This window comes from Pezoporus occidentalis, unplaced genomic scaffold (assembly GCF_034315485.1).
Source record: "Pezoporus occidentalis ecotype Australia unplaced genomic scaffold, CSIRO_AGI_Poc_V1 ctg4, whole genome shotgun sequence".
NCBI classification, from domain to species: domain Eukaryota; kingdom Metazoa; phylum Chordata; class Aves; order Psittaciformes; family Psittacidae; genus Pezoporus; species Pezoporus occidentalis.
Genome location: NW_026915724.1, coordinates 12,405,314 through 12,431,398, shown reverse-complemented (window position 1 = coordinate 12,431,398; position 26,085 = coordinate 12,405,314). Strand labels below are relative to the sequence as shown.

Genomic DNA, 26,085 nt, shown 5'->3' with positions numbered 1-26,085 from the left:
TGAGGTTGGTCAGAGAGCAGACATTTGTTTGACCTTTTAGTAACAAGTCCTTGTATTAGGAGAAAAACCCAGCATTTTTTATTTCTTAAATTGCCACGAATGGAGTGAGAAGCTAGCAAACTGGGTCCAACAAACGTCCTGCAGGTTTTGGAGCCATCTGGATCTTGATGTGTAGGACTGCAGCTGAACAAACAGTGTAAACCTAACAGCACATAGCTGATTAATTACGATTAATACTGAAAATGATGTACTGTCTCGCTTTGGTTTTTAAAGTGTGGTCAGTCAACATTAAGAAATTTACATTAATTATGTCAATATTTGGGGGAAAAGTGATACATGTGAACACTTCACTACCACCAGTCACATTCTCTAGCTACTCAGGATGAGTTTTGGCTTCCTTTGTATTCCCTGGGAAACAATGATTAAACTAACATTCGTATGTTAGGGTTTTGTTGGTTTTGGAGTGATGAAATTATATATTTCAAACTTTTTCTTATATGATTAGAGACACATGAAATGGAAAAGTGTTTCTTGAAGAGCTCTGTCGTCACATCATCTAGGAATTGAGGGTTTTCCATATTAGATTTGTTTTCATATTTGCTAACCTACCTTCCTGCTCCCTTCGTGAGGTGGAAATGGGGAATTCTTCTTTAGCTTCATGACAGTTCTGGCAATAACTATTGCTTCTTTTTACTCTTCACTGTCTTTGATACAGTTGTTTCTTAAAATATGCAGAGTTGTTTTGGGGTTTTTTCTGGGCATTATATTTTATAGAATTTTAAAACTTTATGTCCCCAAAATATCAAACCAGACTAGATATATTGAAAGGAGTAAGCTCACTGACTGAAACTCAACCAGGAAACTCTCATAATTTTAACTATCAGTTAGTTTAGAATGAAATGATGCCATGTATTGTTAATGTGTTATGATAAATGAAATTAGAGACATGTTCAGAGTTGAAATCCCACCCTGTCTCATCTTGTTATACATTAGACGGTAGATACTGTATGAAAAGCCCTGAGATTGCCGTTGCAGCGCTGTGTTTGACAAAGGCTGCCTGCCTAGGTATCCTTATCACGTCATGATCTCTTGGGAATGTCTTAAAAGTGAAAAAGCAAACAGCCCCACAACAGCACGTCACTGTTTTCCTTGGCACCCTTTGGCCGTGAGCCTGTAAGTGAATAAATGAGAAGTAAAATGAACGAATCATGAAAGTCAGTGTCTAAGCTGATTTAAACCTCCCATGGACCTGAAGTTTATCCAAAGCAGAAACTCCTATTTAAGGGCAAGAAGAAGGGGAGCATAGAGTGGCTTGAGTTAACATAACAATGCCTGGCTTGGGCACCATCGCCCGTTCCTAAGTTTATTTAAGCTCTGTACGCCTGGGGAAAGCAAGTAAACAGCAGGAGCGATAGACAATCTCTTAGATAAACACCATTTCTGCAGGACCAAGACCTTGATGGCTGCCGTCGCCGTCTCTAGCTTTAAATGGCGAGGAGCTCACGGCGTGACTCAGGGCAGGCGGCAGCTGCCGGCGGCACCGCGCCGCTGGGCCAGGGCCTGGACTCTGTGCGCCGGGGCGGTGGTGGTGGGCCGTGGCGGGGAGGAGGAGGAGGAGGAGGAGGAGGAATGCTGCCTCCCTGACGTCAGGAGCTGCTCCTGGGAATGTTTTGCATTCCTCTTCCTGGCAGTGGTCAGGTGGCTTCCAGCAAGAAGGAAGGAACAGCCGCTTCCAAATGGAAAAAAACCCTAAAATGAGAAAAAAAAAAGGGGGGGGGGGGGGGGGCGCGGGGCGGAAAAGAACACTTTATAATAAAAGTATTGTGGGGGAGGCACTTTTATTAAAAGCCAGATTGGGAATTGGAACCAGATGTTCTGCATTCGAAAGCTGCACGAATGTTAAATGCGTTTATTAATGACTGTGATGGCTGAGGTATTTGGCTATCTGCCTCGCTTTAATCTCAGTGCTCCGTATTTAAAAACAGTTGAGAAAAACATAGTTTTTTTTCTTTGTACCCGACTTTAGGCAGCTTCCTTTATATGAATGTTAATTAAAAAGTGAGAAAAAAGGAAAGAATATTTTTTGCGGCGGAATAGCCACATATATGAGAGAAGAAACAAGCAGGGAAACAGTTAACATTGGTCCTGTTCTTCTGTTAGTTTTAACATATGTTTTGTACTGAAAATTAATGTCTTTATATTCAGTTTCCTTCTTGATTTGTGGTGGTTGGATAATGCATGTGATGTAAGTCAAAGAGGTCAGAACATGCAATTACTCTTGCTCGCAAAGCACTTCCTATTCCCTTTCTCTCTCTCCTTAATGCCCTGTCAAAGTGGGGGTTTAAAGCAAAACAAGAGGAGATGATCAGTCTGAGGTGGGTGATGTAGCAACTGCATTCACCACAGGCACGGTTTGTGAAATAACAGCTTTATACCTCGAGACAGACCCGAGTGCATGATGTATCTCAGTTTCCAAAGCAGTTTGTCCACCTTGGTGCTTGTACGCATTTGGGAGTCTCACGCATTGAGAACTTCCATGAAGGTTTGTGCCTCAGTGGGGATGAGATACCTGACAACACCATAACCTGTACAGATGCAGGCAGATTTGGGGCATCTTCAAGACATCTTTGTGTCCTTTTCTGACCACTAGGCTCTGTGGTTTGCAGGCTGTAAAATAATCTGTGTAAAGCATGGACTGCTGGAGGGAGAGAGAACCTGGCATCACATCCCCCTTCCGCTCACGGGCATGGTGATGCCTTAAACCTGTAGCTTCTTCATCAGCTTAAGAAGGGAAAGCACTCACTTTCTTTGTATTCTCTCCTTACCTGGTGGGCAAGGCTCTGTGTTTTAAGAGTTCAGGTATCTTCAGGCAGGGCACAGGTACTGCCAGGGGCTGATGGAGCAGAGCTATCTCTTGATTTGGGCTGGGACAGCCTGTATGATTTAAACTGTGCCATAGAGACTCACCAGTGCCCTAGCCCAGTGTGTTGCTTGGTTTGAGTTTTTTTAATGCAATTAAATTAATCTTACATGTTCCTATTGTCACTGCACGCAGTTGGGGTTAGCTGAGCCTGTTCCCTGGGCAGTGTTCTATGGAAGCTGGTGGTAACAGGGAGCACTGGGCAGTTTGGGTGCTGTTCTCTTGAGCAGTGTCCCCAGCTCAGGTGAAGCCCGTGACCGCCCTCCTGTTTCCGGGTACCGGCTGAAGTGGACAGGCAGCTTCCTGCTACAGGGTGGATGCTTTGCTGAGGAATTTCCAGAAATGCTGAGAAGTGCTGACTCACAGCTTACGGCCTGTCTGGGCTGAGGGGAGGTTTTCACGTCCTTGGCTGAAGCCAGCAAAAAATGTTGCTGTAATGTACTGTTTTATTTTTAGCAGGGGGAGGCTGTGTTGCTCAGGATGAGAAGCTTGCGAGTGGTTTCAAGATGACAGGCACTTTTAAGGGGTTGGGTTTTTTTTTTTCCTTTTCTATTTTTAGAACTTGGAAAACAGGTTGTTTTGCTAAAATACAGATACTTCTCTGTTTCCCCACTAAATGGGTTGTTGTAAAGGAGCCTTAAGGAGTTCATGCAGGAAGGCTTTTACCGCCCCTGCAGGTCAAAATGTCCTTCAGGGGAGGAGATACTGAACTATTTGAGATTGAAACTCAGCTGGCACCTACTTGCGCGGTATTTCTCACTTCTGCTGAGGTGGGACTGCAGCTGCAATTGTTGGAGCTGAAATGTAGCCAGGTATTTGATGGCTCCTATTACGAGATCATTGTAAAAGCTGGGTGCTTGAGTTTCATCCTCCCTTGGTTTTAGCAGTCACTTCTCGAGTAATTGGCCGTGCATTTTTCTTTCTGAACAGCAAATGCCCTATGGTGTTTTCTGCTAGTGTTAGCCAGAAACTAGAGGGAGGGAGGAGTCATTTCGAGCTGTGCCACCTCTCAAAATACAATTTTGGTGATCGGGTTGTAGGGGCAAAGGGGTCTTTTTTGTTGTTTTGTTTTACATTCCGTACATTTTTTTTAATGTATCCATGTATGTCTGTGGGTTTTTTTCTGTTCAACAAGCAGTGTTGAGTGTTTGGGGATGATCTCCCAAGTATGCGCTGTCCCACAGAGTATCATAAATGGAACACACGTTTGTAAAAACTCTTTTACTTCTAAGTTCTAAAAGTTGCTATCAGCTCTTCTTCATTCGCAGCTCTGTATCTCTGCGTATAGAGCTGTTTGGAGCCTTTTTTGACATCTTACTTGTGGTCTGTGTAACAGTGAATGATCTGCAGACTACTCACCACAATGCCTTTTTTTTTAACCTGTAGCCTAAACTAGCACATTTTGCACACAACCCCACCACCACCACCAAAGCAAAACAAAAATCAAACCCAAAACTCACACCTCTTATAGCAACCCTGCAGCATCTGGCTTGAGAATAACTGGTACACAGCTTCCCTGACAAAGTATGTTTCCCTCTTGTAGGTGGATCGTGTTTTAACTGCTCTCCTCAGTTTTTGCCTTGATGTTATGTGTCCAGCAGGGTCCTCATTTGGCAACAGGAAAGAAAAAAAGGATAATTCTGTGCAGGAAGAGCAGGAGCGTGTCTCCATGATGTGCAGTGAGCTCATTTGTCAGTTCACTACTGTGAAAAATCCCAGTCTTAGTTATTTGAATAGCAATACAGTCCTTGCATGTGAGCTGCTGCTGCTGATTTTTGCAGGCAGAAGTAATTGTGGGCTGCACGTCTATCACAATTTCCCCATCAAATCCACTTTTACTAATGACTCTAACCTTGCCAGCTATTCATCTCCAAGAGAAAGCTGTTCTACCCGTATCTGTCAGTTCCCTCCAAGATTTTACAGCAGCTGCATAATCTCTTCTAAGAGTTGCATAAGCATCTTTTTTTGCTTGTGTCCTGGCACCCAGAACTATACCAGGAAAAGTTATATAGGCCTTACATTATTTCTAGCCACCTGTCAGTAAATTCAGGACAAGAGCCATGAACTAATGTCCCCTTTAGATAGATGTGTCATCCGACCTGGGTGGACATGCCTCAACTGGGCTGCCTGACTCCAGATAACCCCTTCTGTGATCCGCTGCTGCTTGACCCTTTTCTAGTTTGGATGAGGCACAGAACATACTTTTTTTTGTGAAGATTTTGTCCCCAGCTTCTAAAAAGAAATAAAATCATGCATGAATGTTGTCCAGCTTTCCAGGAAACATGTTGGTACGACATGTATCAGTGTAGTCAGAACATCTACTCATTTTACGGTCAGCTTTTTTGTAATTGAATCTGCTCTAGTAAAATCCAGCAGTCCTTTCTAGTAATATCATACTTCACAGTCTGGTTCCTGTGTTTAATACAGACATGCCCTGCAAAGAGGTTTCTGCTTGTGCTAGTATAAGCTTGTACCTTCTCAGATATCTCAGTCTCCTCGTGCTACCTGTTCTTGCATAGCTTTCTGATCTCTCCACTATTTGATACGCTTTGTTGCTAGCTGCACTACAGTCTTGGTAGCTGTGTGAAATCTCAGCAGTTCATGTTGATGCTTCAGTTGTCATACTACTTTTTGTTATCGTGTCATTGTCTTAAATAATTTTTACTTTTGATCTTGAGGAATTTCCTACACCCTTCTTGTACTTTCACTTAAGGTCATTATGACAGCCTATTTCTTTGTGCCCAAAAAGAACAATAAATCCAGATTAATGGTAAACCTTTAATGGTAATTAATGGTAAACTGAGTAGTCAGCTGCTTTATCATTATCATCACTTACATGATAGCATTATCATTACTTGTCTATTGCTCTGTTTGTCCATAGGAGTCTTGCTGGTTTTCAAAACAACTCAGTTCAAAAACTGCACTGCATATTACTTCATGCTCTGCTGGGAATGGTGGATCATATAGATTGATTTCTATGAAAAGATGAGATTATGGTGGTAAAAAAATAAGACATTTTAAAAATTAGTAGTCAGAATTTGAGTGTCCTAAGTAGCGCAGTTAAGCCAATCCAGTTGTTTTAGTAAAGGTTAGAGGAATCTTTTGTGAGAAATTTTAAAGAATATGCACAGTAGGCACATGTATGTGTGTGACTGGATATATGAATGATAAATTTCAAGAATGTAGGCTGATACTTATAAACAGTTTGAAGCCATGAATAGAAATAAGTCACATTTTGTTTAAACCAATAAATAATCCAGAGAGACTAAGGACAGAAAGATGGAACAGGTGGTTAAGGAAAAAAATAGCTTACCATTATTTTGTGAGGGTCTCCCTGCTTTATCTCAATTCTAGTAAGCCTCTTCAGTCATCTTTTCAGTTCTCCTGTTTTTAAGTCTCCTCTTTCAGTTTTAATCTTTTTCCTTAATTTTCTTTTGATTACCTTCAGGATTCCATGGTGTCATAAAGGTTAGAAGCTGGATCACCAACTATCATTTAAAACTTAAACTAAATCAAGGTTTGCCTCTTCTAAGTAGAATGTGATGTCAATCTTCTTCAGGATTCCTAGGTATCTCTTGTGGCCCCAGTAATCAGTATGTCAAAAAATGAATACATTTACAGCTGTTGAGAAGACTTGTGCTAACATTGCTGATGTAGACTGGTAGGCATTCATTATTAACATATATTCCCACTGAGAATCTTGTGGACAGTGGAGTCTTCAGTGCATACCAAAATCTGATCATCCATGTGCCTGGCACTGCTGGGTATTGTTAACATCATAGTTTGGTGATTTCCTTCTTGTGCCATTGATTCCAGAGTGTGTTTCAAAATGTCTGTGTTGATCTGTAGCAGGGAAAATTTGTCTTTCTGTCTCCCACAGTAATACATCCTTCTGAAATAATGAAGCTGTCAAAGGATGCAGGTGGGATCGTGTGTATAGAAGACAAACTTGCCAAGGAACATGAATGTGGTTTTGACACAGACATGTCTGTACTAGCAAGTGATGTGATGTGGTAGGAGCAGCTCTGTGGAGTAAAAGTTGGTGTGGGAGATTTGGTCCTGCTATATGCATTGTGAAGTTTTACTTGAGACAGGCTGCTGGTTGGTCAGGGTGCACTGAATGCCTTGTAACAGTTGGAGTGCATCTTCAGATTTAGTTCCATCCAGAAAGAATCCATTCTGTCCCACAAAGGGGGTCCCACAGTCCAGACTGAAGCACAGGGAAGATTCAGAAGCACACCACTGATCTGAACTGCAGGACTGATGTGGACACACCCAGGGATGACCAGACATCAGACCAATCCATCTTTCTCGCTTTGGCTTGCTCTGAGAATTCCTATTGTCATACATACACACAGATGCTTAGTTGTAAACAGATAAAACCCAGACAACAAGCTGATTTTTTAATACTAAGAAGAAGAAGGGCAAAGGAAAAGAAAAAACGTATGTTCAGCTTTTAATACCTGGGTGTTATTCAGTCTTGTGATGGAGGCTGTGTAGCCATCGTTGCAACTGAAAATTTTCTGGCACTTGTCCCGAAGCATCCTTTCTCTCTTGGAGTCTCTAGAACTGTGCTAAGATACTAATATTGTTCTCTTGTAGCTGGTATGTATTAACTTGAAAAGAGGTAAGTTTTCATTCCCATGGTTACCCTGGAAATCTTTGACAACATGTGCTGTACCACATACTTGATACCACAGCAAACAGATACTTGGAATTGGGGAAACCAGTCTTAAACACTGAACTTCTTATGGAGGAACAAGTTCAGAGCTTAGCATGACATGGACACCTATAAGAAACTTGTGTATGTTTGCTAAAGAAGGTATGATGGTAGTCCTTTACACTGTTAATGTAAATAAAGAATTTCTGATTCATCCAGGCTTAATTTTGTTAAAGTGATAGAATAGAGGTATCACCTAGATAGAATAATGTGCACACACCACAGCGATTGCAGACTCTTGATCTCCCCATCATCCATCTCAGTTGCTGAGGTTTCCTTCCAGCAGAAGTAAGCATGCTCATGTGGACTTCTGCTTTGTTTCTCTACAGAGTAGATTAGAAGTGGGAAGTATAAGCCCTCCAGAGCAATGGGTCACTCAGACCCAGTCAGTTTTGGTCATCTTTTAACAGCTTAGCACACTGTTACAACTTGCTCTTCTGAATAGAAGCTGCAAATGGCCAACTTGTAGTAGCAGGTTTTTATAAACATTTATTGTACAGAATTGAAAAACTGAGCAGTCAATATGTACATCAATATGTAATTGCTTAGAGACAGGATTGCAGTAAGCATAGGTAGTAAAAACTGGGCTGAGAAAACAGTCGGTGTACCATACGGAAGGAATAGTTGCTTTATGAAGTTTTCCTTTTCCTGTTTTCCTCTTTCCACAGAGAATACGCATTGCGTTGAGGACAGAGAAACAGAAAGTCTTGGCAGCTTCTACTGTGCCAGAGACTTTGTTCTGCTCAGTGAGGAGGGGTGCAGTTCCCAAGAAAGATGTGAAATACAGTAATTAATGTTCTTTCTTCATGTGATGGATACCATCTGTATTTAGAAACATCTGAGCTTGCGCTTGAATACAAGTCACGTAGCATTTTTATTGGTATAGTGAAGAACTTGAGTATCTTTATTCATGATACTTGAGGCTTTGCTCCCAGACATAGTTTAGAAATGCGTGACATTCCTTTTACGTTTCGAAGTGAAAAGTGAGCCAGGGTGAGCAGGAAGGACATTCCGTAGCTCGGTGAATCTTTTAGCAGTTTTTCATTGTGTCATATTTGTTTTTATAGAAGCAACGTCAAACTAGGGCAATAGGAGCAGCAAATTAGTTTTTGCCTCATATAAAAGCAAACATGATCAGGATCTGCTCATCCGCCAGGGATATTCATGGAGTCAATTATAATCAGGATATACAACTTTCCTTTTTTGACAGCCTTCATTAAGACTGGTCAAAATACAGTGTCTTCAAAACAAACAATGTTTTTAGTTTTCCTTCCTTCTTAGCTTCTCCTGTTTCCCTAGCAGTGAAACTAGTGACCTTATCTGAAATCATCTCTGTGTTTGTATCCATGTCTCTTACAGCTGGGATGTAGCTCCAGTAATTCTGCAATGCAGCAAGTTACTTGCTATCTTAGTCATGTAATATATCTTTTCCTTTTCTTTTTATTCCCTTTGTTTCAGAATATAAACATCAGCAATTATTATCTTGATTAATCCTCTCTCTGTCATACATCTCCTCTTTCCCTCTCCCTGTTTTTGAGGAAAGTAATAAAAGGCAAGTTTATTGTTTTCCAGCTAAGGTCTACTAGTTTCTGTGAGGAAGAATGTCCTTTTTGTCTTAAACATGCTTGTTTTGTGTTGTCTTAATCTGCTTGGAAGGAATTGCTGTCTGAATCAATACACCTGTATTGTAACCTATCTGAACAGATAAAGTGGCCTGGAACAAAGGTTTGGGGCAATAATCGCAAATTTCTTGACAACATAACATTGCAAATGGGCAATTCCATGGTCCAGCAAATATATGCAAAAATCTTTAAGATACTGTAAACCCGATTTTGAAGTCAAGAAAGGAGATGCCAGTTAGGCTGAAAACCTAACTGTGCCAGCACTGGGTTAGAGTTTTCTCCTGAAGCAAACCTAAATTTAAGAGGGTGCATGTAACCTCAACTGTGCCAAAGCCCTCCCAAGTTCACAGTTTGTCCAGGGACAGAGGAGGATCATATGCCATGATCAAATGCTACCACTTGTCATGGTAGTCTGTGTCATACAGCTGGACATATGCCAGTGACATGGTCAAAATTTCATCCCCTTCTCTGCTGGCTCTTGACCTGGCACACACTTGAATGTCTTGTAGTATAAGGAAGGAGCATAATCAAAGAATACTAGATAAGGAAAAACAGACTTTGTATTCAAAGTACTCTGTACATTCTGGATTTCATTTGGCTTATGCCACAGGCTTCTCATAAAACCTCCAGCAAGTTATTTGTTGTGAGCCTTGATTTTGCATATAAAAAATGAAAATAACAGTGCTTCTCAGTTTCACTGCATTATTAGTAAATAAAGTTAGTGTTATTGAAATGCTGGCCTACTGGGTTTGAGAGAGGGCCAGAAAAGTGGAGAGGGAGAGGGAATTCCCTTTTCTTAGGGAGTTTGGAGGAGCGATGCCAGAGGCTGCTGTAGTTCCCAGGAGCAGCAACGCATTAAGAGAGACTTAAAGATGCTGCCTAGCTACCTCTTTATAAGCTCTGAATCTTGCACTTCTCTTTAGAGGCATGTGCACACTCACCTTTAGGATGTATTTGTTCATATGAAATGTGAGAATATATAAATATTATTAGATGTATTATAAATGTACCTAAAATTAGTTACTGGCAATTAGCCAGAGAAATTCACTTAATTTGAGAGGAAAGAGGAGAACTTCTGCTCAGACCAAGTAATTTGTCTGTGTTGTAAGCAGCTACAGAAAGACTAAGGGAAGAGTAGGTGGAACATCAAGAAATTTGAAATGTAGTATGTACGGTCTTGTCAAATGGGGTACATTTTAAAGCAGGAAATGAATCTATTGTGAACTTTGAGACATTTTTGTGTATAAATATACATTTTACTGTCTAATGCTGCATTCATTTTCCTTATTATTTTCGAGTATGTACCATTAACCATGTTTTTACCGAAGTCTTCAATGTAAAAGCCAAATATTTAAGACCATGTAACATTCAGAATATTAGCACATAAAGTCATCTTAAACCAAACCAAAACAAATAGCACTTAAGCAATTTTTGAAGTTTCTCTAGCAAGAAAACTTCTCTTGTGGAAGAACAGTTTTAATAGCCAGGTATGAAAAGTGAATAAGGGGATAGCCGACCCTTGGTTTTGAGCTAGGTTTCCTGTTAAAGTGGTGGTGGGAAATGTTCTTCCCGGAGGAGGATGTATGCTGTTCAGCTGTGTTTGCCTCAAAAAGCTGAATCCAGTCATTGTGTCTGTATCTTGGCTTCTTTCCCACTGTGAAAGTACAGAGCAAACTCTTGCCTGCTACTCCCTGTGAGCTCGATATCCTTATTAAAGATCAGGGAAAAGAAAGGGGAAAACCCAGGGAGGTGAGTGAGTTCATTTGCATACGGCGCCGGGGCCAGCGCATGGTTCAACATGTGATGCAACAGTGAACCTTTTTGGTGAACTTGTAAAGCCATTGAGAGGCGTTTTGAACTGCAGAGGTGCAAGACTGCAAGTTCTTATTCACAAGCAAGAGTGAAAGTGCTTTGTAACTTAATTACATAACATAAATTATAACATGTTTTGCATTAAACAGAGAGCTGTGACAATATTTGATGCTTGTTGTTCTGTTCCTGTTCTTGTTATTACTATTAATGCTTGAAGTATTTGATACTTGCTACTGTTCCTTTCTTAAAAGTCTTGCAGTCTATTTGATGTCTTAGCTGCATGGAATTGGCAATGAGAAACACCTAAAATGAGCCACATTGATGTTCATTTTGTGCTATGACATCTGGCTGGGCGCTTTTTTTCCCTTTGAAACTGGATTCTTTTATGTTTAACTCCATTCCTGGGCAAGAGCCCTGGCTGCTGCCAGGAGGTGGGATATGTGTTCTTGCCATTTTGCCTGTGTTGTCTTCAGCACACATCACACCCTTCTGGGAGCAGTTTCCACTCACCAGCTTTGCACCAGTGTTTTCCTGGGTTGGTGAACTGAACCAGCTAACAAGTGGGAAACAAGTCTAAACCCTTGCTCCACTTTTTAGGGTTAACCAGTCCTTAGATACGCTTCGTTGAATCATCTAGCTTTATGCTTTCTTTTGTCTACACTGTTTTTTTCTGGGTGCAGAAAGGGTTCAAGAAAACCTTTGTATCTTCTTTTCTAAATTTACTTACATCCTTTTGACTGAAAGTTGACTGTAGCCTTTTACAACTTGATGACACAGAGTAGGTGGAGGCCTAACATCCTAACCTGGCTTAACATCGCCCAAGCCAAAAAAGAAGGCCTTGTTATAAAATACATTGTTTAGTAGTATAGTGGACATATGAAGACTTGTACTACACCCTGTTTGAGAATAAACTGCGTTAGAATAATAAGCATATCGATATAACTGTCTGTATAGTTAAATACAACATTGGTAACTGAACTGGTAAATGCAAAGAAGTGCAAGTTCATGTTGACAGATTGAAAGCCATGCATGAACACAGGCCCATATACAAGTATATTGTGCTTCAATACAGTCTAGCACTTGTTCATGCACTCAGAAAGTCCATAGTGGGTTTGAGGGACTTCAGGAGAAAGACATGAGTTTTGTTTGGGTTGATGGATGATGGAACTGAGAGGAGAAAAGCAGCAGTATGACACATGATAGGAAAAAATTTCCATAAACAAGTGTGGTGAAGTGAGGTAGTTCATAACTTTTCTGTCCTCATGTTTTTTTATGTTCGATGATACCTTCAGGGATATACATCAATGAAGTGATTGTTTCTGGGTAAGAATTCATGCTAGTTTCCTGAACAAAAATTAATATCCAGGACTTGCATGGCTTCATATAACCATTTTACTGTCTGGTGCACTCTACTGTTTATTCACGTGGTTTTGGTGGTTCTCTGTATGCACAGTTAATTATCAGTTCTTTTCCAATTTGGAGCATACATAAGAGGCAGAAAGTGAAAATTCAAAGTCAATGAAGTCTATTCTCTTCTTCACATGTTTTTAGTTACCTTGAAGGCTGATTGATTTTATGCGTGTATTTCCTGGGACTTTTCAAAGAGCTGTGAGGCTTCTCTCTGCTGAGACTCAACTGAAAATATGAGATGTGTTTATTATGATGTCAGTGCTTCTTAAAGGGCAGGGCACTGGTTTAATTTATGACTCAGCACTCTAGTTACTAGACTCTAGGTAAAATGGGGCCTGTAAATAATTTTCACCACCGTTTCTTAATTTAGAAGCAGTGTGTTCCTTTTGCACAAAAAATTGTTTTATGCCAAAGTGTTAAAATTTCAGTAAAGGAATTATAAATTTCTCCACTTTGTAACAACTAAGTAAAGAAGAAAGGAATTTAGTCACCGCTTGTTTTTCCTTGTGGCCATATACTTTTAAATAAGTGATTTAGGAGGTTGTATTCCAACTGATGGATTTTGTTTCTGGTTGTTGGAAAGCTGAATTTTTGTCTTGTTTGGGAAATGGTATCTAAGTAGAAGTAAAAGCGTATCACTAAGATTTAGAGGGAATCTTGGAATTTTTGTTTGTTTTATGGTTACCATTAAAGTAAAACATCCTCACATTTCTGGGAATCTTGCATGATCAAGGATTATAACACTGAGACCATGTTTATATTAGTTTTTCATTGAAATTTTTAAAAGTGATTACTTATCTGTTATATTATTGAAGTTCCTGTTGCCTGCTACCAACCAAGCACATGCCTAGCAATTTTTGTTCTTGCTGTATTTTTCACCATTACTGTGAAAGGAGCTCCTTTCCTTAAGATCTTTGTTTTCAACTAAGAAGTTCAAAGCTGGTGGCTGGATGACAGTGAAATGAAGAAATAGCTTTAAACTATTGTAGTTGACCCAAGTCCAAGTAAAGATAAACCTTTCTGATTTACAAAGTGTTGCATTATAGCTTGGTCTGCTCTCTGAGGGGTTTTGTCTGAAAAAAAATAAAATGTGTAGTAGAGGCTTGCTTTTACGTAAAAAAGCTCAGAAACGACAGCTGTCAAAGCTCACTTTGGCTATGTGTGGTTTTGGCATGGGCAAATAAACTTTCTGGTGAGGGGAAAAAAAGAAACCGAAAGCCTTACCAGCTTTAGCAATCCCTAGTCCAGGGCTAGTGTGTGCCAACCTCAGCAGCGTCAAGAGTGCTTGCTCAGAGAGAGGTGGGGGTTTGCCCAGGCCTGATGCTTCTGGCAGACAGTTTTGGGAAGCCAGGTTCTTCATTTCCAGAACAGAACCCCTCTTCCATCAAACATTTTCCTACTCTCCTTTGAAAACCTGAACTCTGTAATAGAGGCGTGCTGCGTTGCTTGTGAGGTATGAAATGCTTCATTTGTTCTTCCACCTCAAAGACTGCTTGAGAAAAAGCTGTCCACGTATCTTTTCTCCAAGGCTTAAAGCATCTTTACATTTAGTAAGTAAGTCCCTCTGCTAGGAAGCTGACGAAAAGGTTTGTGGAATGAACTGTCAGTAGCCTAAACTGAAACATTTGCAACATGAAGCTACTTGAATGATTTCAGTGTTCTGTCTTTTTTTCTCATATTAGTGAGGGAGGGATTGGGTTTTTACCCCTGATCCAAAAGGACACCAAATGCTACTAGAGGCGTAAGATTGATTCTAGTGATAACTCTGTGCTCTCAGACCTTTAAAAAACCCCAAAAAAGTAAGGCATGTTTAAGTGCAAATATTTTGTAGGTGTCTTACTGCCAGATACTGTCATTGTGTTATCATGAATTATCCTGTTAAACCTGTGAGTGAAAGCTTAGAAGGATAAATGACCATACTTGTATGTGTGGTAACTGGTGGAAATACATATATATCTATCCCCACATATACAGTGATCACTGTATATGAACTTCATGATGACAATGTAAGTTATATTATTGCAACTTTGAATATAAAGCGTCAGTATTTGTCTTGCACCCTTTACTCCTGTTCCCACTGGAGCAGAGTGATTGATTGCCTTTGGCCTGATAGTATGTTTGAGGAGCAATCTGAAGCTTGCTCTGTTTTCCTTTCAACTTCTCCTTTGGGCTGCCACATGCCTTTCTGCTTTATTTATTGCTGGCTTGTTTGATTAGATTGAGGAAGGATTAAGGGATCCACTACCCTTAACAAAAGGCAACCCCTTGTTTATTAATGTGTAAACATAATGTAATTACTTCTTAATTCCTTGTGTTAAATAATAGAGGGAATTCTTCAGCAGATAAACCCTGACAGGTTTTTTGAAAATCAAATGGAGGCAATTTGCTGACTCAGAGATGTGTATGCCAAAGATAAGTATCCCTCACAATGCTTAGGTTTAAGTTGATATGAAGGACTTCAGCTACTTTGATGCCCTTGTGATCCAGATAATACACATCGTCAGTCCACACTAATTTCTAACTATTTCTCACTTCCCATAATGAAAGGAGGTTTTGTCTCTACTTAGACAATTTAGGATTTACCATTAACTGTTAATTCAGCTCTTTTTACATTAGCAGTAGTAAAGGATATAATAAGAAGAGGATTCAGCTTTTATTCAGAAAAAAAAAAATGTTTAAAAGCCTTAGCACCCATTTTTCTTCTATCTCTACCATTACCAGATCTGTAGTATAGGAAGTTCTGGGTAAAGAACCATCATAAAAGCTGGTTGGGGAAGAGGGGAAGGTAATTTCCTGTCTGTAAGCTCAGCTGGTATCCTTGCATTTGGTTGTTGTTTTTTTTTGTGTTTCACAAATTAAAGTAAAAGAACAATTTTTAAAACAAAAGAGTAAATGGGATTCTGTTAGACATTGAGGTAACAAACTGTGTGCATGTGTGTGTAGTCTGTTCTGTGGGTGATTTAAAGGAACATCTCAATGAGAAGAACATTTCTGTGCAAGTCCTGTCAGTTTCAATTTTATACTAGTTTACTATTTCAAATTTAGCATCTCTATTTCTAGATTTCTTGTGAGCAGTTTTGCCTGCCTCTCATATGGAAGGGGAGTTGAGAAGCATTTCTCTGGACAGCACCATCCCCTTACACTTTTGTAACTCATTAGCAGTGAAACATTTCACCTACTTTATTCTTTTGTGGTTTGATGTACATTATTTTTCTTCTTTCTTCCTCTGGGTTTGTGGTCTATACTCCATATTGTGATTGGGACTGCTTATTTATATTATACCTCACAGGTCTGTAACTGGCTAATTCTGAGGTAGCTACTTGCAAGAAGTTGTGATGATTAGATCAAATAGTAGTGATTTGCTTACATGTGCTAGGCTGGTGTCAAAACACCGTATCAGAAATTATGCCAATTTTGTGGCAAAGGTTTCTGTTGCCCCCTCCCATCCTTTGTTTTAAATCAAAGACCCTCGACATGATCTGCTGTTGAGCTCTTGCCATGATTACTCACATTGTACCATAGAATAAATACCTACAGTTTCTCTGTGAGCCACAGTGCACTTGAAAGGAGTTGCTGGAAGATTCAGAGTACTGCTGGGTGTAATGATGAACAAAGTGCATTTTAAGGGAGAGTGAGTGTAAATCCTTGCTGTAAGAAGACTGAAAATAAATCTGCATAAATTGTGACTGAATTTCTAGCTTAGGCTTGGGACCATTTGGTGCTTCAGTTTTGAAAGGAACTAAGTCACATTAGAAGAATAATGATGGAAGCAGCTATCGTGCACACAACCTGTGTCCACCACAGCCACAGGGGAGCAAGTCACAATTAGCATAAGCATTGAAGAGCATGTTTCCTTTGGAAGCTGGCTTTGGAATGTATTCAGTGGTGGTGCGGGGTTTAAGGCAGTAAAGAGTATGAGGTAGTGGATGATATGTTAGAGGATTTCACTATAAGCCTGGTGCTCTGATATCTGAGGCCAAGACCAATGGCACACCTTCACTTCCGCCGTTCTGGCCTCCTCTGATTGTTCCCGCTTGTTCCTGCTCCTGCACTATAGCACACCTTGTTTTGTGCCAGTGGAACAATTATGGGGCTCTGCTGTGACCAAGATCTGGCCAAGGGGGCTGCTTCAGCTATAAGAGTTTCTTTTTTTGGAGGCAGGAGTTTTCATTCACATTGTTTTTCAGCTTGGATGAATTCTTGATCTGGTTTGCAGCACAACCCAAGGCATGTCATACTAAATGAGAGCTGGGGGGTGGACCACAGCATGAAGGTATTGTGAAGCCAGAGCTTTCTTTTCTCAGATGCTTTAGACAACCTAGCACCTCTCTCTCTTCATTTGTCATTTCATGAGGTAAAGGGAGAAATACTTTAATTAAAGCAGGTATTACAAGATGTGTGTATATTAAAACTGTTGTGTGAGCTTTTTAATTTTTGTGCAAGTCTATAAATCTTAAGGGAAAAGGTACTGTGAAATAACTAGGTATTATTGCAGCTGACTTAGCACCTCCATCTTTAGAAGTTGGTGCAGTAGCAGTTTTAGTTTTATGAAATGCTGTTTTCAGTAGAGGAGCGTCTCCTGCGCTCTTAGACACAGAGCTACCCATGCTGGGTTTCCAGTCATCATGCCAGTAGCTCATTCTTGTTCTGAGGACTGAACCTACATCCTTAAAAAACGTTCATGGTTCAACAAATTTGTTTGTTTAGCAGAGGTTCAGAGAAGTCACTGATGATGTTCTCTCTGTTTTGAATCTACACTAAGCATGATTTCCCTCTTAAAATCTTCAGGACTAGCTTAAAACAACCCCTTGTTCCCTGATTTTCTGTTCTGTATCAGCTACATATATATAGCTGATATATATGTTTTTGTTCCCCAGTGAACAAAAAAAACATTGTTTAATAGCATGTGATACAAGTATTTTGGAGTTAAATTATCCATTACCTTCTTAAAACATAGCTGCAAAGTGATAGGCTGCAATACAAGATTATTGCACTTTGGAATTGCAGTTCCTGAGCTGCCCTGCAGCATTTTTTTATTACAGCAAGTTAAGTTAAAGTGTTGGGATTAATAAGTGTTTTCAGCCCTACATGTGAAAGTATTTCACTTTAGCTTTACCTCAGCTTCCTTATGCACTTTCTTTGTCTGATAGAAGCAGATACACCCACATATGTCAACAACCAACCAACAAAATGATGAACTGACGAAGGTGTTTCTCTTGACGGCTGGGAAGGAAGTCATCAACATTGCTAAGGCACACCGATACTAACAGCCTCATGGAGCCATATAAATGTGTAATAATGAAATGTGAAACATTATACATAACATTTGGTAACTAATATCTCTAGTGTGTGTTTCAGTAGTTATGTTGAGAACTGGCATTTTAGATGTGTGGTTGGTTTCAGTGAGGGGAAGAGTTGGCAGAGTGTCTGGTTGATTAAGACTCTTGCTGTATGAGTGTTGTGTGGCAGAGGTAGTATTTTGATAAAGGTGGAGTTAAAATTCTCCTTAATCTGTATACTGGGCTCTTAGATGTTAAAAGATGACTTACGGTAACTTTCCCTTTGATTTAGACTTAACCCCATTTTTTGACTTATCTCCTCACTGAGTTGAGCGGGCTGAAGAGGAAACACTGCCAAGAGCACAGGCAGGCCATGGGAAAAGCATTGTGGGTTAGTTGGTGCCTGCATGTCTTTCTCAACACTTCTGTGAAAGCTGCTATTTCAAAAATAAGATTGTATGAATGAATACTGAATCACAGAATCATAGAATACGAGGTTGCAAGGGACCTCAAGCATCATCAGGTCCAACCTTTCTTGGCAAAGCACAACCTAGACTGGACTGGATGTCCCAGCAGTCGGTCCAGCTGAATTTTACAAGTGTCCAGTGTTGGGGAATCCACCGCTTCCCTGGAGAGATTATGCCAATGGCTGATTGTTCTCATTGTGAAAAACATTCCTCTTGTGTCCACTTGGAATCTCCCCATGACTAACTTGGGCCCATCGCCCCACGTCTTTTCCATGTGACTTCTTGTAAAAAGAGTCTCCACCTTCTTTGTATGCACCCTTTAAATGCTGGAACATGGTGATAAGGTCTCCCCTGAGCCTTCTTTTCTCAAGGCTGAACAGACCCAGTTCTCTCAGCCTTTCCTCATACAGCAGGCTTCACAGTCCTCTGATCATCTTTGTGACCCTTCTCTTGGCCCTTCCAGCCTGTCCACATGAACCTAAATAATTCCTCCTCAGTTCAAGAATCAGCCACCCTTGTGTGTGACTGTCACTGTGCCAGTCAGTGAGAATGTGGAGCCAACCCCTAGGTGAAACAGGCAGCTGTGAATTTTCTTCACGACTTTACATTTCAGTCGTACAAATATAGTAGGATCACAATTGAAGAAAAATTGCAGAAACAGTCAAAATACAAGTCCTGAACTTCTGATTTTTGTTAGATGAAGAAGAAATCTCTAGTTCACAGTATTCGGTAGCCATCCCAAAAGCAGACAAAGAAAGACCCTATTCTAGGTAACTAAATGATGGCAAAATTCTTCTGTTTGCCATCAGCCAGAATAGGGCGTATCTGTGTTGAAAATTTGGGTTTCTTTTTTACATTGGAGCAGCTAAACTCTGGTGTAACCTCTCTGCTTGACTTCTGTGGTTGTAAAAAAGGCAATGCAGTGGTAGAGCCCAAGGCTGAATTAAGGCAAAGCACCCTTACTTGTACTGTGTATAGCCATAGTAATGCAAAAATCCCTAGGGATAGCATGCCTCTAAGACTTAGATTTTATTGCATTATATTACTTGTGTTCATTAAAGTAGCAATTTTGTGGCTGATTTACATTTTGTTTATAAAGTAGAAATAAATTATTTTAATTTTGCTTCTTAGGCACCAAGTAACTCAAACCTAAATCTTGCCAGCATAACTGATTAACCTTGTAATAGCATCTTTGAGATACTAATGTGCGCACTACCTTATCTTATGCTTTATCTGACCTTTATCTGTTGATTTTAATATCCTTTGTGGTTGCTAGTGACGTGTTTTTGTTGTAGACAGTGAGGGGGTTTGGCTCCTGTTTATTTCTGGTTTATCCCCATTCACTCTGTTTTGCCCTCTCAAAGAAATAACTGCATCAAGTAGAATAAAAACAAGATAATAAGCCATAACTCAGAAGAACAACAGGAATCACGTCTGCTAGGGAAGTGTTCTGAACATGCTGCGAGCTGCATATAAAGTTACCACTCTGATGTGGATTGACAGTGAAAAAATGAATTGCTCATCCTGAACAAATGCAGAATAATCTTTTTTTATCCCTTTCCAGCATAATTTACATCTCTATGACTTATGCAAAGTATTTATATAGCATAAAGTTTAGCCATTGCATATGCTTGCAGCATTGCATCGTCTTGCAAGGCTTGTGTGCTTGTGATTCACATCACTAAACTAGGAGGAAACTAATCAGAAAATAAATTTAAAATAAGATGGGATGGGGGGGAGATTATGACTTTTTTGTTGTTCTACTGCATTAAACTGGCTCAGCAGGATCAAGCATATTCTACATTAGCAGAGAGACAGAAAAGTAGCAAGGAGACCAATTTCAGCTGCAGCAAATCTGTCTGTCGTGTGGATCATCGCTCACAGCTGCTTACTCTGCGGGTAGCAGACGCCTGCTCACGCCTCCTGTCTTGATGCAGATCAGTGCCCCATGCCAGCAGATAGTAGAGGTGAATGTGTGAAAGTCCTTTGTGTAGATTAGTGTGAAGTTGAGAGCCGCATGGAAACTGGTGATTTAAACCAGTTCGTGCTAATCTGGCTGGCTGTGCGCTGAAAGGATTAGAGCTCTGCCGTAGGAATGGGAAGCCCTGCTAGTACTTGGTCCCGAACAGCTGTGAGAGGCATGTATCCTGTTCAGCCACTGCAGCTAGGTCTAGAAGAGAATTAATGGGTTCCAGCATGCTGTGAGCTCGTGGATGTATCACAGTTCTTGGCTGTGTGGGGATGACTATGATCTCACTATATCTGCTGTGCTGTTCACTTGTTCAGAGTCACTTGTGCTTTTTCTGTGTGGGGCTGTGTTGAGCACCAGTGTTATTCCCATTTGTGCAACTGCTTGTCAGTTTAGCTCCTACAGTTTGGAGATATGTAGGAGAATGTGGAGTGTAATTATTCTGTGTGATACGATGCTAGTTTTTCAGTGGGTGTTTTCCTTGTTCTGTGACATCTGATTTGGCTTTCAGGGACATGAAAAAAACCAAACCTGTGTAGTTTCTCTGTGATTACTTCAATTTTCATGAAATCCTACTGCGGTGTTCTCATGGTTGAAAAGTAAAAGAAAGCAGAAGTAAGAATGGAGATCTCTTCTCCTAGCTGTATCTCTCTATCTACAAAAGTAGGTGATAAGAAGACTTCCCTCTTCTCAGCATCAAGAAGAGAGATGCAGAAAATCTCCTTCTTGGGCAAGAGGTACATATAATTACAGGAGGCAGGGAGCAGTTTGGAGTAAGGTTTCATTATGATTTTTCTCAACCCATTGAAGCCTCCCATGATGCCATGATGGAGCTTGCAATGCTGAGAGCAGCTCATGTGGTGAGAACCTCTGCAGGCCTCTGATGCTTTGACAAGGGGATAGCCAGGTTACAGATTGACTCTATGCTGTGCTGGCCCTGCCTGAGCAGCATGGCAGGCAGCACACAACCCAGGGCACCTGTGGTATGGCTGTGCGAGTATCCTTCCTAATCCTTCTGTAGGAAACAAGGAGAAGGAAACTGGCATTTCTGGAATTATCTCCCCTCCTCCTAAGGACATCAGGTGAACCTCATTATGAGGTTGTTCATTTCTGCTCATCAACTGTAAAGAGAATCTAAGGGATGGATTGAGAAAGTTAGCTAGATGAACCCCACTCTTAAATGTCAAATAAACATTTTAGGCTTGGAATGTCACCAGGTATTTACAGATACCTTAGTGTCTAATGTAATATTTCACATTTGTCTGCAGACTGTGCCACTCTACCCATCCATGGGACGTAGTATATTTTAATTGTTTCATCTTATGAGTATACTGTAGTGAGCAGCAAACATTTTTACCTAGTACTTGTGCTGTATTTTATTTTAGATATACAAATAAATTACTGTTTTTATATGCAATCGTTTTCTTTCTTGGCACCAATTACTTGGGTGAGCAAGGCTTCTAAGACTGAATTTGCAAAGACTGCTGCTCTGTTTATATTACCTCCTTCTGTTTACGGATGTGCCCAGAGTTAGGGCACTACAGTACAGTATACAGAAAGAAAGGGCTAACTGTAATACAAAAACCCGATAGGACAACTATCGTCTTGTACTGCTGACATGCAGTAGATGTGCTGCAGATCACTTTATCATGTGAAAGGGAGGTTGGCAAATTCTCCTTAGCACCCAGCCTGAAGAGTTGGCAAACTGTAGTATAAACTTATTAACGTAAGCATTTTTTGTTTGGATGCAATGCTTATAATTTGTTCTCTTGAAGAATTACATTCATGTTACATCCTGCTCTTAGCAGAGCTCATGGCAGTTGCAATTTGTCAGAATTTGCCTTCTTTATGAACTTTGGTTTTGCTGACAAATTAAATTCTAAATTAAACGAAGAAATTGAGTTTAGACTCTCTTGCTGCCAGGTTCCTTCCTCAAAGATGGTTAGCCTAAGCAAAAAGACTCATATCCTCTTCTTTTGTGTTTTAATGAGCCACCTGAAGGCACAGAGTAAGCAAAAGTACTTCTTTTTTTCCATCAGGATTATCACTTAGGGCAAGTGTTTTCAAACAAACATTAGAAGTCTCTGGCTATGTTTACAGTTTGGGAGGAAGGCATCCACAGTTACTGTTTTTTCCATGTGTAACTTTTATAACCCAGTTTCTGTGAAAAGCATAGAGATATTTCCGTGGCATAAATCAAATACAGATGTATGCGCAAGTAGATAAAATTGGTTTTATCAAGTAATGTGTGCCCCGTAGCAAACTTAATCTGGCAGCAAGGAGCAGTGAAAGTAAAACTAACTGAACTGATTTTCAGAGTAAGTAAGTGAGGTTAAGGGACATAGCAAAGGAATTTATTTATTTACTTATGGTAAATTATACTAATCATTATGGTAATGATTACTTCAAAATACATTTGGAAGAATGTGCCAGCCTCTGGAATATTTTCTGTATTCAGGATGAGACACCACAGCTATGCATACCTGTGGTGCTTGTCCTGCAGCTCTCCATCTGACCTGCATTTCCCATACCCCAGGTTCTCTGTACCTATGTCAGGATAGACCTGAGTTATGTCCTTTGCTGAGGAACTGGTCAGTGCTCATAGGTTTGTCTCAATGCCAAAACCCTTTTTGTCACCCAAGGGTGACTGTGCATTCTGTTGTCTCTGGAAGTGCCACCCCTTTCCCTGGCTCAGAGAGGAAGAGTATGAAGATTTCAGCACTTCAGGGGCATCCTGAGTGCGACCCTGAGCTCTCAGCCACAGAGTCTGGATTTGTGGCTGTGCCTGTTCAGCTGGTGCTTAAGTCATAACGCTGTTGGTTGTAACTCTGCGTTTGAGATCTGGCACCACAGCATATTTACTCCCTGTTGGAATACTGAGACACAGCAAAACAGCTGGGAAGAATCTTTCTGGGAAGAAAGAATAAAAGCAAGAACAAGATAAGAAGCATTCAATAGCATTCAATATGGAGTTTGTGTTTAGATGGATTTTTTTTTATCTCCACACCTGCAGTGTTCTTTGCATGCCTGATTCTGTTATGGTGAAGAAAAGATGATACTAGCCTTTCAGAAAGTGCAGCACACTTGATACAGTTCAAGCTTAGGGAGGATGGAAGCACGGTAAAGGCTGAACCTCAGAAAAGGTGATACAAGTGAGCAGAGGCAAAGTGTTTGCTTAAATTTTTACCAGCCATTCATTCTGCTGCATGAATTACTGATTTTCAGTATTCTTTTGCTATGTTTTCTGGTCTAGCACAGCCTTTTTCTGTGCCTGTGCCTATTCAAAAAGTTGCAACTATTTTTGCCTTTCATGTGGACCTTGTAACCATTGCAGTGGTACTGAAATGCTACAGCAATCTCTCTGTAGCTGTATTATCCAAGCAGAAGTAAGCTGACCTTGCACATGAGCATATATTTTGTAATGGATGTGTGATTTTACCACATTTTAAAAATTGTTTGAAAGCTGTTAGGCCTGGGTTTTGGTGATTTAAGAACATTAAAAAAGGTAGCATGGAAAAGTCTGTACAAGTGACTGCTAAGCTGCTACACTTGTGTTTAGTGTGTGTCCTTAAAGCCAGGTACCCTCTGAAAGCATGGAAGGGAGACTTCCTGGTGAATTCAAGAGGCTTTCTGAGCTAAGGTGTGGTCTACTGATCAGTCACAGCCAAGCATTCAGGGCACCCTGTAAAGGCCACCTGCTTTCTGAAGTGAAAGGGGGAGGATTTGGTTTGGGAGGGTTTACATTTACAGAGAGCTGTTGTGGACAGGTACTCTTGGGTTTGTTTGTTAAGGCCTTGAATTCTTTAAAAATTAATTCATTTTAACCTCTACAGAGTAAGCTTAAATAAAAAAAGGCAGTCCCAGAAAAAACCTCAGAATAAAATAGAATGAAATCTGCCTGAATCTCAAGCTTTTCATGCATTCTGTGCGGAGTTAATGAAATGAGGGATTTGTATACTCTACATAGCCATGCAAACATATGTACATTACTGTCATTACACCATTGGTTGTGGTCATGGTCTGTGGCAGCTGAAGGTATTATACTGAACACTGTCATGACAGAATGAGCTTGAGACATACTAAAAATGCACATAATGCTTAACTGCGTTTCATGTTCTGCTTTTCTGTTAGGCTATGCTTTTATTGGCATGGAGGCGAAATGTGTTGTGATGAACAGACCAGCCCTATCAGATTAGATAGTAGTTCTGCCTATCTGGGTACCCTATCTCCAGGAGTGCATGTTGGTGGGAGAACAGAAGGACTGGGCAAACACAGATGGATTTTTCCCTGGATTAACCTGCCAGCCTTCAGCAAACTTTAGTTCAAGGACTTCCAAGGGCAGAGGTTGCATTTCTGCACTTGGCAACATTTCTCTTAAAAATGCACTCCGGCAAGTGTTTATGGGAAGGACAGTAAGTTCAATTCACTTTGAGTGCTCCTGTAGTTGAGTCAGTCCTTGAAATGAGATTCTGTGATGCTGTTTGGCCGTGTATAGCTGGTTGTTAAAGCAATACATGAACAGTGAAGCTGTGTTGAAATAAGATTCTTTGTAAGATTTTCAGCCCACATGTACACTTAACCACAGCGTAGAGAACAGATATGAATGTTTTTGGCAGTTAAAGAGGGTGGTGGTGTAGGAATTTGGAGGATAGCAATGATAAAGAAGAAATGGGGAGAAAAAATGATCTGGGGATAAGGTTGTCTAAGAAAAAAATAATAATTCTCTCCCCACATTTAGGAGAAGAAAATCCCAATGTGTTTTTACTGCGTACATCTCTATCACAGGTGTAAGGCTGTGGAAGGCAAGTCTCTTGTGCATGCCATTCACCATCTCAGGAGTTAGCCAGAGGGACCGCTAACAACATTAGCCGAAGGCCAAAGGATCTGACCCTCTCCTCTGAGACAGCAGCTCTGTTTTCTGGCAGGCATCCCAGGGGTGCTGGAAAGCAGCGCGGTCTGCACAGTCTCTTTGCCTCTTGACCAGAGACAGTCAGGGTCACAGACGTGAATATTATCTTTGTGACGCTCCAAGCAAGCAAACAGATAATATTTTTTTAAAAAAAGGAATGTTGTATGCAGTCAGTTGAGTGTAAAAACACTGTATCAGATCCTGGAAGAGCTCTTCCTTTGGGTGGATGTTGTGCCAGCTCACCCACCCCACCCGGGCAGGGGCAAGGAAGGGGAGGGAGCACACGCATGTGCATGCAGTTTTGTGTGTATGTGCACACACGTGCTAGAGACACAGAATGGCCTCTTTTCTCCTGATGAGTCCCTTGTGTCTTCCCTCTGATGTTAACTAAGCCAGGGAACTCCTCTTTTTTCCTGTATCATAGTCTGGGAATCATGCCCTGGACATTTTTTCAGCTGAGCACATTTACATACAGGAAATCAACCCAAAGACTCCTCTTTGAACAGTATTTGTACTAGACAGTTTTGCTCTCACTTCAGGTATGCTTTATTTAAGCCACTGATGAAGAGGAAAATATGGCACACGAGTAACTTTGCTTTAAAACAGATGTATAAATATGTGTTAAAATGCAGTATCCTAAATGTATTTACTGTCACAACTTAAAGCAAGAATGGGGTAGTTTTCTTGCATTTATGTTTTTCCACATCCTGTTTATTGATGTAGTTGACTAAGAGAATAAGTTGTATTTAGGTCCATCTTGATTTGCACGTGAGCATGAGCGTGAAGCTCTCTCCTCCTTTGCAGAGCAGCAGCACCAGGAGGAGCAGCATGAGAAGGGTCTGCCAGCATGGCTGCAGACCAAGGTGTGCTCCTTGGGAAAGGAATCTCAGAGAAGGCAGCCTTGGCCTAGCTGAACAAGAATAGGACAGTCTTTTAAATAAAAGATAAATAAATAAGAAAAAGGGGAGGGTCTTGCC

General features: G+C 40.6%; 1 protein-coding gene and 1 long non-coding RNA gene across 5 annotated transcripts in view; one reads left to right on the top strand and one right to left on the bottom strand.

Moving 5' to 3' along the window:
- The window catches only part of SPIDR (scaffold protein involved in DNA repair), a 206,012-nt gene that overhangs the window by 92,888 nt on the left and 87,039 nt on the right, over positions 1-26,085 (top strand). The gene's annotated exons all lie outside the window — the stretch shown is intronic.
- Positions 1,243-4,497, bottom strand: LOC134171329 (uncharacterized). The gene is made up of 2 exons (XR_009967599.1): positions 4,381-4,497; positions 1,243-1,749 (listed from the first exon to the last, which is right to left on the bottom strand). It is a non-coding gene; the product is annotated as an uncharacterized LOC134171329 (long non-coding RNA).